The sequence below is a fragment of the Scyliorhinus canicula genome, chromosome 10 (genome assembly GCF_902713615.1).
Source record: "Scyliorhinus canicula chromosome 10, sScyCan1.1, whole genome shotgun sequence".
Taxonomy (NCBI): Eukaryota; Metazoa; Chordata; class Chondrichthyes; order Carcharhiniformes; family Scyliorhinidae; genus Scyliorhinus; species Scyliorhinus canicula.
Window position 1 is genome coordinate 87,036,340 of NC_052155.1, and position 11,000 is coordinate 87,047,339.

The window sequence follows — 11,000 nt, forward strand, 5'->3', positions numbered from 1 at the left end:
CAGAAGAAACATTTAATTCAATTGAATAATCCCTTCGAAAAACAAGCATTGGAATTCATAGTCCCAATTGAAAGTCCATAACCACTTGAAGCTGTCAAACTGTGAAAGGGGAAGCAGTCTACTGTGATAAGGGACAGTTGTGAAATCAGTAGTGCAGCACCAATCCAGCAATGGTTGTGCTAGGACTTACGAGTGAAATCACAATTATTTTTTTGAATACTCCAGACAGTTTTCACAAAGAATTAAAGGGCAGGAGTTTTAAATTCCCTATTATCTTGCCAGCTACCTATGACAGCTTTTGGCCAACATCCTGGGGTTACCATTGACCAGAAAGTGAACTGGACAAACAATATAAATGTTGTGGCTACAAGAGCAAGTAAGAGGCTAGGAATTTGGTGGTAAGTAACTCATCTCCTGACCCCCCAAAGCCCATCCATCATCTATAAGATAAAACTTGGGAGTGTGATAGAATACCTTTCATTTTCCTGGATGAGTACAGCTCCACAAACACTCCAGAAGCTTTACAGAATCCAGAACAAAGCAGCCCACTTGATTGGCACCCCATCCACAAACATTCACTCCCTCCATCACTGGCGAACAGTGGCAGCAGTTTGTACCAGCTACAAGTTGCACTACTGGAGCTCACTGGTATCTAGAAATACTAGGCAGAAGACACATGATGCCAAACACTCCCACTGGACCGCCTGACCCATTGAGGCCTTTAATTGCCCAGTTAAGGGACAATATGGCTTCAATCTCTCTGCACTGGAATAATGCACCAGAATGTGGAAGGTGGGCGAGAATGGGAAGGTCATTTTATTCACATCATTGTCATTACCCACCCTCCATATTATAGGGATTGGGTAGGAGATGGCTGGGAATGCAATGGGCTACGTATCCATTTTACGTGCCACTCACTCCACCAAAAACACACACATCGGGAGTGCTGTAAACCTCCCCCTCCTTCCCACGCCACCCCCTCCTCCTTCCCACGCCCCCCCCCCCTCCATGGAAATCGTAGAAAATGTACAAAACAGGCTGAGGCGATTTGGCCCTGCGTGTCCCTGTGATTGATAAAGAGTAGGTCTGTAGCTCTGCAAGTAGATTCTTCAATGTGGTGAGAGTGACCTCCTCAAACAATTTAAAATTAGTCAGGCATGACCTTTCCTTAATAAATCCATGCTGGCTTTCTTTGATTAACCTATGCCTTTATGAATGAAGTTTTATATTGACCCTCAGAATTGATTCCAATAATTTGCCCACAACTGAATTTATGATAACTGGCCTATAATTCATTGATAGATAATGAGGTTGGTCAGTGGGCGGCATAGTAGCACAGTAGTTAGCACTGTTGCTTAACAGCGGCAAGGTCCTAGGTTCAATTCCCGGCTTGGGTGACTGTCTGTGTGGAGTCTGTACGTTTCCCTTGTGTCTGCGTGGGTTTCCTCTGGGTGCTCTGGTTTCCTCCCACAAGTCCCAAGGGATGTGCTGTTAGGTAATTTGGACATTCTGAACTCTCCCTCAGCGATCCTGAACAGATGCCGGAATGTGGCGACTAGGGGATTTTCACAGTAACTTCATTGCAGTGTTAATGGAAGCCTATTTGTGACAATAAAGATTATTATTAATATAAGTGAGCTCAAAAAGTCCTTTAAGAAATGCATAGTTGCTGCAAATAGTTTATTAATTCTTTATGTTAGTTATTGCATGAAATGCAATGAAATGGGATGTTACTTATATCTGCAGCAGCAGCCTGAAAGGAGACAGTTTCCTTGATAACAAGAGACAATGTTGTCCTTGATGTACTTTGAGGTTGTAGTTGTGCGCAATGGTGCAACAGCTTTCACTACCCTCCCTGATGATGCCTGTTTCATCCATTATTTCTTCTACAACTCCTACTTCTGCATTTTCCCACTTCCATAACACCATAAGACATAGGAGTAGAATTAGGCTATTCAGCTCAAGTCCGCTCTGCCATTCAGTCATGGTGATATGTTTCTCATCCCCATTCTCCTTCCTCCCCATAACCCTTGATCCCCTTATTAATCAAGAACCTATCCATCTCTGTCTTAAAGATACTCAGTGACTTGAGCTCCACAGCCTTCTGTGGCAATGGGTCCCACAGATTCATAGATCATAGATCATAGAATCATAGAATTTACAGTGCAGAAGGAGGCCATTCAGCCCATCAGGTCTGCACCGGCTCTTGGAAAGAACACCCTATCAAGCCCACACATCCACCCTATCCCCATAACCCAGTAACCACACCCAACACTGAGGGCAATTTTGGACACTAAGGGCTATTTAGCATAGCCAATCCACCTAACCTGCACATCTTTGGACTGTGGGAGGAAACCGGAGCACTCGGAGGAAATCCACGCACACACTGGGAGAATGTGCAGACTCTCACACAAACAGTGACCCAAGCTGGGAATTGAACCTGGGACCCTGGAGCTGTGAAGCAATTATGCTAACCATTATGCTACCGTGCTGCCCTCTGGCTGATGAAATTCCTCCTCAATTCTGTTTTAAAGTATCGCCCCTTCAGTCTGAGGCTGTGCCCTTGGGTTGTAGTTTCTCCTAACAAAGGAAACATCCTCTCCACGTTCAGTCTATCTAGTCTCTCAGTATTCTATAAGTTTCAATGAGATCCCCACTCATCCTTCTAAATTCTATTGAGTACAGACCCAGAATCCTCAACAGCTCCTCATTCCGGGGATCGTTCTTGTGAACCTCCTCTGGACCCTCTCCAAGGCCAGCACATCCTTCCTTAGATATGTGGCTCAAAACTGCTCACAATATTTCAAATGGAGTCTGACTAGAGTCTTATACAGCCTCAACAGTACATCCCTGCTCGTGTATTCTATCCCTCGCGACATGCATGCAAACATTGCATTTTCCTTCCTAACTGCCAACTAAACCTGCGTGCTAACCTTAAGAGAATCCTGAACTAGGACTCCTACATCCCTTTGTGCTTCTGATTTCTGAAGCCGTTTCCCATTTAGAAAATAATCTCTGCCTCTATTTTTCCTACCAAAGTGCATTACCTCACACTTTTCCATATTATATTCCATCTACCACTTCTTTGCCCACTCTTCAAGCCCGTCCAGGTCCTTCTGCAGCCTTCCTGCTTCCTCAACTACCTGTTCAGGCTTCAAGGTTTGATTGAAATGCAATGTAATAACTACTCCTCCGAAAACATGCAAGGAGCCATAAGTCCGACCCCCTGTTCCTCTACATATCTTTGTATCACCTGCAAAATTAGCAACAATGCCCTCAGTTCCTTTTTACAGATCATTAATGTACATTGTGAATAGCTGTAGTTCCAACGCTAAACCATTTGGAACACCACTAGTCATCGGCTGCCATCCTGAAAAGTATCCTTTTTTCCTCACTCTCTGTCCTCTGCCAGTCAGCCAATCCTCTATCCATGCCATTACCTTGACCCTAAAACCATGAGCTCGTAGCTTATTTAGCAGCCTCCTCTACGGCACCTTGTCAAAGGCCTTCTGAAAATCCAAATAGATCACATCCACTGGTTCTCCATTGTCTAACTTCCTCCATACCTCCTCAAAGAATTCTGACAGATTAGTCAGGCCTGACCTCCCCTTGGGCAGCACGGTAGCACAAGTGGATAGCACTGTGGCTTCACAGTGCCAGGGTCCCAGGTTCGATTCCCCGCTGGGTCACTGTCTGTGCAGAGTCTGCATGTTCTCCCCGTGTCTGCGTGGGTTTCCTCCCACAGTCCAAAGATGTGCAAGTTTGGTGGATTGGCCATGATAAATTGCCCTGAGTGACCAAAAAAGTTAGGAGGGGTTATTGGGTTACGGGGATAGGGTGGAAGTGAGGGCTTAAGTGGGTCGGTGCAGACTCGCTGGGCCGAATGGCCTCCTTCTGCACTGTATGTTCTATGTTGACGAGTCCATTCCCTCTCAGTTATCTTTTTTCAGATTGTTTCATTCTTTATTTGTCCTATCCTTCTTTTTTACCTACCTGTGTACACATGTTCCTAAAACCTGCCTTCTTAAAGTTTAATGATTAATATCACTTTTTTATTTTGCTTGCTCTGAATGCTAAGACCCTATGATCACTATTTCTCAGTTGCTACCCACCTGAGTTCCTGCTACCATGCTCCATTTATATCATGCTGATCAATGTAACCATTTCTTAGTGTGCTCAGAATTCCCGCTTCTTTTTATTACTGGTACAACTCAAAGCACCCTTGAATTTTCAGGTAGCGACAATTCCCCTTATTCAGCCATTACCTTTGCTGGAGCTTTCATTATTCCCTGTGAAATATCAGCTGTTTCTTTTTCAGAACTGCCTGAAGTAGGTTCCCACTAGTAATTTCTTTCTGTTTCCTTCATTTAACTGCGTCCAGAGTCATTCAGTCTCCTGAGACCTCTTTAATATCCTGCCTTTCCTGTACCGTTCTGCTACCCTTTATGTACAATAAGATTCCTCCATCCCCATACCTACATCCATCTCCTCTGAGCAGTTTATATCCTTCCAATGTTATCTCCCATTTGCACTGCTTCCCACCACAGTTCCCCCATCAGAGCTTTCTCAAACTGGCAGGCTATCTATCAGATCCCTTTTTTTGCTCATAACAACAATAAGTTTTAAATAAAACTATGATCTCATATCCATCTAGGTCTGTAGTTTGAACACTTAATTAAGGCTGACACTACAAATGCTGTCCTGAGAACATGCTGCATTGTTGAAGATGAAATTCTAACCTGACGTTAAGCCAGGTGGGTTAAAAAAAAATCCACCCAGAACTCTTCAAAGAACTGCGGGCTGGTCCAGTGCCCTCGACAATATTTCTACCTTGATTCTCGGCACCAGAAATGGATTAACTGATTATTCATTTCACTTGATCTTTATAGGACTTTGCCTGTTCCATTGCCTAAAAGCAGTCATTACGCAGCAATGATAATTCATTGGCTTCATATTGTTTTCGTATATCCTGAGGATGTGAAAGGCACTTTAAAAATTCAAGTTATTTTTTCTCTGTGTTTGTTCTGAAAAGTTCTTGGGCGGGATTCTCCATTGCCCGATGCCGATACCGTAATCGGTGCTCGGACTGGGAATCGATTCCGACATCCAAATCGGGGGCGGCGGTGGTTTAACGCTGGTCAGCCACGCTCTGGCCCCTCGGAAGTGGCGTAATCGTATTGCGCGATTGGCACGTCATCGGCAGGCCCTCCTGCGATGCTCCGTCCCAGATGGGCCGTATTCCCGACTGCATGGGCGACGTCTGGTCTGAGCGGTCGGTAACCTAGCGTGGCGGCTGAGAACTGTGTCCAGTGCCTCCACAACCGGCTAGGATCTGTGCCGCTGGCCGAGTGAACTTCCACAAGGGTTAGGGGGACTGGTGAGGGGTGGACTTTGGGATCGTGGATGGCGGGTCAAGTCCACACACAGCCGACGCCATGTTGTACGGCGTGACCGCTGCAGGTCTTTGCCATGCGCCTGCGCAGCCAGGGACCCGGCCATTCTCAGGCGCGGGAGTTGGGGATTTCACTTGGCACCGCTGCCAGCCTCTGAATCAGTGAGTGTTCGGCGCCGCATTTGGCATCGTAAAACAGCCGCAAATTCATTGTTTCAGCTGACACTTAGAAACGGAAAATCCAGCCCCTTATTTATGATCAGCCTTTCATAAGTATATGCTCAGCAGCAACCAATCATAATACAACACAACAGCAAAATACTCCAGATGCTGGAAATTTACAATAATAACAGAAAATGTAGGAAACCTGAAAATGGATATTGATTGACAGTCCATTCCTATGGCAACAGTGTTCCCTGTGCTCCGATATACTCTGGAGACTTTGACAACCTACAGCAGATTCCTCAAAGCACTGGTGAAGGACAGCCAGCAGTGCCTTTGTAAGATCCTTTAAATCCAGTGGTCAGGAAGGTGGTCCATCAGCAGCATCCTTTTGCAAGCCAACCTGCCCAGCATTGAGGTGCTGACCATTCAAAACCACTCCGCTGGGTCTGACATGGCGTCCATTTACCCAACACCAGACGTCTGAGGAAATTCATCTACTCTGAACTCCCAAGAGGACAGCGGAAACACTTTAGTTCTGTTGTCAAGGCATCCCTGAAGATGCCAAACATACCTGCAGAGTCACGCGAGAGCATGACTTGTGACCGCCCAAAATAGAGAAGACTCATCGGGAAGGCACTGACCACTTTGAGAGACTTCATTGAAAACATGCAGAGCTGAAGTCAAGGAGTTGGATGGAGCGCTGTAACCTCCAAACAATCCACCTAACCAACCCTTCAAGCACCACCTCCCCCACTTCTGACAAGCTTAACAGCCATCTTAGAAACCTTTGAAATGGAGTGAAAGCAAGTCATCCGCAATCCATGTGGCTGCTTAAGAAGGAAAAGATTCCCAGAAATTGAAACAGGGAAGGAAGTATCTCCAGCATTTTCTGTTATTTAAAGCAGAATATTCAATCTCAATGACAGCGGAGGTGCCACATCACATGGCTCTGACAAACCAATTGGTTTGCAAGAGCGATACCACACACCAGTCAGCTCACTACAAAACCCAAACAGTACAGGCCAGGTTTGTCCAACGCGTGGAAAAAGAGCTGGATGTGGTCCTCAAAGCCCCTCCATGCAGCGCCTGGAGCCAGTTTTCGAAATGCAAGTCAAACAAGTAAGTTTGAATGGAAGATTCTTCATGGACCTGTTCCTCCAATCAAGTGCCATTTCTTGCCAATAACTGCTGCTGATACAATCACTAGTGGAAGTGAATTTGGGGCCTAGGGATCTGAGGAGCAAGGCCTGCATGGGGACCTGATGAGCAGGACCCCGTGAGTGGAGCTGTTGGAGAGTGGGTCCCAGGAAGTGGAGGTGCTGTGGAGCACAGGAGCCAGGGAGTGGGGTCCAGGCATCTGGATCAGAGCCCTGTCAGGCTGGAACAAGGCCCAGACATCCAGAACAGGGCTTGAGACAGCCTGAGTGAGCTCAGGCATGCCAAAGCGGACTATAAGGCAGCAGGAGCAGGGCCCACTGGTGTTTGAGTAAATGACTCGGGGGGGGGGGGGGGGGGGGCTCCACGGTGGCCAGTCCCGCGATCGGTGGCTACTGATCAGCGGGCTCGCTCATTCGGGGGGCCTATGTTCCTCTGCACGGGCCCCTGTAGGGCGCCACCATGTTGCACGGGGGCCAGCATGAAGAAGGCCGCCGTGCACATGCGCGGCCGCGCGGGCGTAACTGCAGGGCCCCCGCCGGCAGCCGGAGCTGCGGGACACAAGCCGGGGCCCTGCTGGTCCCCTTGAAGATGGAGAATCATCCCGGACTTTCGAGGAAAAACTCCCGCCCGTTTTCCGGCGGGTGTGGGGACTTAGTCCCCAGAAGGGAGAATTCTGCCCAGTGTGAGGGGGAGTCTGTTTGAGGGAAATGTGTGTGAGTGGAGTGTGTGTAAGGAGAGAATATTTGGAGGCAGAATAGGCAGAGGTGAGGAGGAATTTCTTCTCTTACATGGTAGTGAATCTTCACTGCAAAAGGCTCTGGAGGCTGGGTTGTTAGGTATGTTCAAGGCTGAGATAGACAGATTATTAATCAGTAAAGGAATCAAGGGATATGGAGATCAGGGGCAGGATTCTCCGACCCCCCGCCGGGACGGAGAATCGCCGGTGGTCAGCGTGAATCCCGCCCCCGCAGCTGCCGATTTCTCCGGCGCCGGGGATTTGACAGGGGCGGGAATCATGCCACGCCGGTTGGCGGCTGCTGGCAGCGGCCCCACAGCAATTCTCCAGCCCGCGATGGGCCGAGTGGCCGCCCGTTTTTTTTCTGGTCCCGCCGGCGTAAATTGGAGTAGGTACTTACCGGCAGGACCTGGCGGCGCAGACGGCCTCCGGGGTTCTCGGGGGGGAGTGGGGTGCGGGGGGATCTGGCCCTGGGAAGTGCCCCCACGGTGGCCTGGCCCGCAATCGCGTGGGGGCACTCTATTCTTCCGCACCGGCGGCTGTAGCGGTCTGCCATGGCCGGTGAGGAATCGAAGCCCTCTGCGCATGCACAGGGATGATGCCAGCACACGCTGGCGCTCCCGCGCATGCGTCAACTCGCGCGGGCCGGCGGAGGCCCTTTGGCGCCGGTTGGCGTGGCGCCAAGCCCCTTAACCGCCTGGCGGCGGGGCGCAAACCACTCCGGGGCCAGCCTAGGCCCTGAAGGTGTGGAGGATTCCGCACCTTTGGGGCGGCCCAACGCCGGAGTGGTTGACGCCACTCCTTCCCGCAGGAGTTGCCCGCCCCACCGATTACGGCAGAATCCCGCCCCAGGTGGGAAAGTGGAGCTGACAATTATTATTTCTGATCAGTTATGATCTCATTATATCAGACCACGCTCCACACTACATGGATGTGCGGCTAGAGACGGGAAGGGCCCAGCGCCCCAAATGGAGGTTGGACGGTGCCTTACTAGCTGACAAGGCCTTCAGCGAAAGGATAGCGCGGGCCATAGCGGAGTACACTGAGATCAACCAAAACGGGGAGGTCTCACCCTCCACGTTCTGGGAAGCGCTTAAGGCCGTACTAAGAGGGGAAATCATAGCCTACAAAGCGCAAAGAGATAGGGAGGAAAGGGTGGCTAGGCAGAAGCTGGTCGACTCCATACTGGAGGTAGACCATAAATACTCCGAGGCCCCGACCGTAGAACTCCTGGCGGAGAGGAAAGAATTACAAAGGAACTTTGACCTGCTCTCCACCAGGAAAGCAGTACACCAACTCCGCCAGGCACGCGGGGCCCTATACGAACACGGAGACAAAGCCAGCCGCCTGTTGGCCCACCAGCTGAGAAAGCAGGCAGCCAGCAGAGAAATTGCGCAAATCAGAGATACCAGAGGCACGTTGGAAACAGAACCAGAGAGGATTAACAAAACCTTCAAGGCCTTCTACCAAGAGCTGTACACCTCAGAGCCCCCAACGGGGAAGGCTGGGATGAACCGGTTTCTTGACGGACTGAACATACCAGTTGTGGGAGAGGGCAGAAAACGGGATCTGGAAGCACCACTAGCACTGGGAGAGATCATGGAGAGCATTAGCTCCATGCAGGCGGGGAAGGCGCCGGGACCGGACGGATTCCCGGCGGACTTCTACAAAAAATTTGCGACAGCGCTGGCCCCGCACCTGCGGGAGATGTTCACAGACTCGCTAGCTAGGGGCACATTGCCACCCACGTTAGCACAGGCCTCAATCTCGCTGATACCTAAGAAAGACAAAGACCCAACGGAATGTGGGTCATACAGACCCATATCTCTGCTGAATGCAGACGCCAAAATACTGGCCAAAATCCTAGCCAAGAGGCTAGAAGACTGTGTACCTGAGGTGGTCACAGAGGACCAGACGGGCTTTGTCAAAGGTAGACAGCTTACCGCGAACATCAGGCGCCTGCTGAACGTGATAATGACCCCCTCCGGGGAGAGAACACAAGAGGTGATTGTCTCCCTGGACGCAGAAAAGGCCTTCGACAGAGTCGAGTGGAAATACCTCATAGAGGTACTGGAGCGGTTCGGGCTTGGAACAGGGTTCACCGCTTGGGTAAAGCTCCTGTACAACGCTCCCATGGTGAGTGTACAGACCAACAATACCAACTCCCAATACTTCCAGCTGCACAGGGGCACCAGACAAGGATGCCCACTGTCCCCGCTGCTGTTTGCACTAGCAATTGAACCGCTAGCAATCGCGCTCAGGGCAGCAAAAAATTGGAGGGGGATCCGAAGGGGAGGTAGAGAGCACAGAGTCTCACTCTATGCGGATGATCTGCTCCTCTATATCTCGGACCCACAAAGCAGCATGGACGGAATCATCGCGCTCCTGAAAGAGTTTGGAGCCTTCTCGGGCTACAAACTCAACATGAGCAAAAGTGAGATCTTCCCAGTACACCCGCAAGGGGGGGGGGGGGGGGGGGGGGGGGGGGGGGGGGGGGCAGCACTAAAGGGGCTGCCGTTCAATCAAGCCCGACATAAATTCCGCTACCTGGGGATCCAAATAGCCCATGACTGGAAAGGGATCCACAAATGGAACCTCACCAGCCTGACGGAGGAAGTTAAAAAGGACCTGCAAAGATGGAACACACTCCCGCTCTCCCTCGCGGGGAGAGTTCAGACGATCAAAATGAACGTACTGCCCAGGTTCCTCTTCCTGTTTAGATCCATTCCGATCTACATCCCCAAGGCCTTTTTCAAAGCGCTGGACAAACTCATCATGGCGTTCGTATGGGGGGGTAAAAATGCTAGGATCCCAAAGAAGGTCTTACAAAAAACAAAAACCAGGGGAGGGCTAGCCCTCCCGAATCTACAATTCTACCACTGGGCAGCAACAGCCGAGCGAGTAAGGGGATGGATCCAGGAGCCAGAGGCTGAGTGGGTGCGTGCGGAGGAGGCCTCCTGCATGGGAACCTCCCTCCGGGCCCTCGCCACGGCAGCACTCCCATCCCCACCCAAAAAACACTCCAGCAGCCCAGTGGTGACAGCCACCCTCCAATCCTGGAACCAACTGCGGCAGCAACTTGGCCTGACCAAAATGTCGAACAGGGCTCCCATCTGCAACAACCATAGGTTCACACCAGCACTGACTGACGCCACCTTCAAAAGGTGGAGGCAGGACGGGGGGACACTGACAGTCAGGGACCTATACACGGACGACAGGATCGCAACACTGGACGAACTGACAGAGAAATTTCAGCTAGCTGGGGGGAACGAGCTACGGTACCTGCAGCTCAAAAACTTCCTACGAAAGGAGACAAGGACGTACCCACAACCGCCACGACAGACACTACTGGAAGACCTACTGGACGCAAGTATCCTAGAGAAAGGGAACTGTAGTGACATGTATGACCGACTGGTAGATAGGGACGACACCGTACTGGACGCAACAAGAAGGAAATGGGAGGACGACCTGGGGATGGAGATAGGGTGGGGACTCTGGAGCGAAGCACTGCATAGGGTCAACTCCACCTCCACGTGCGCAAGGCTCAGC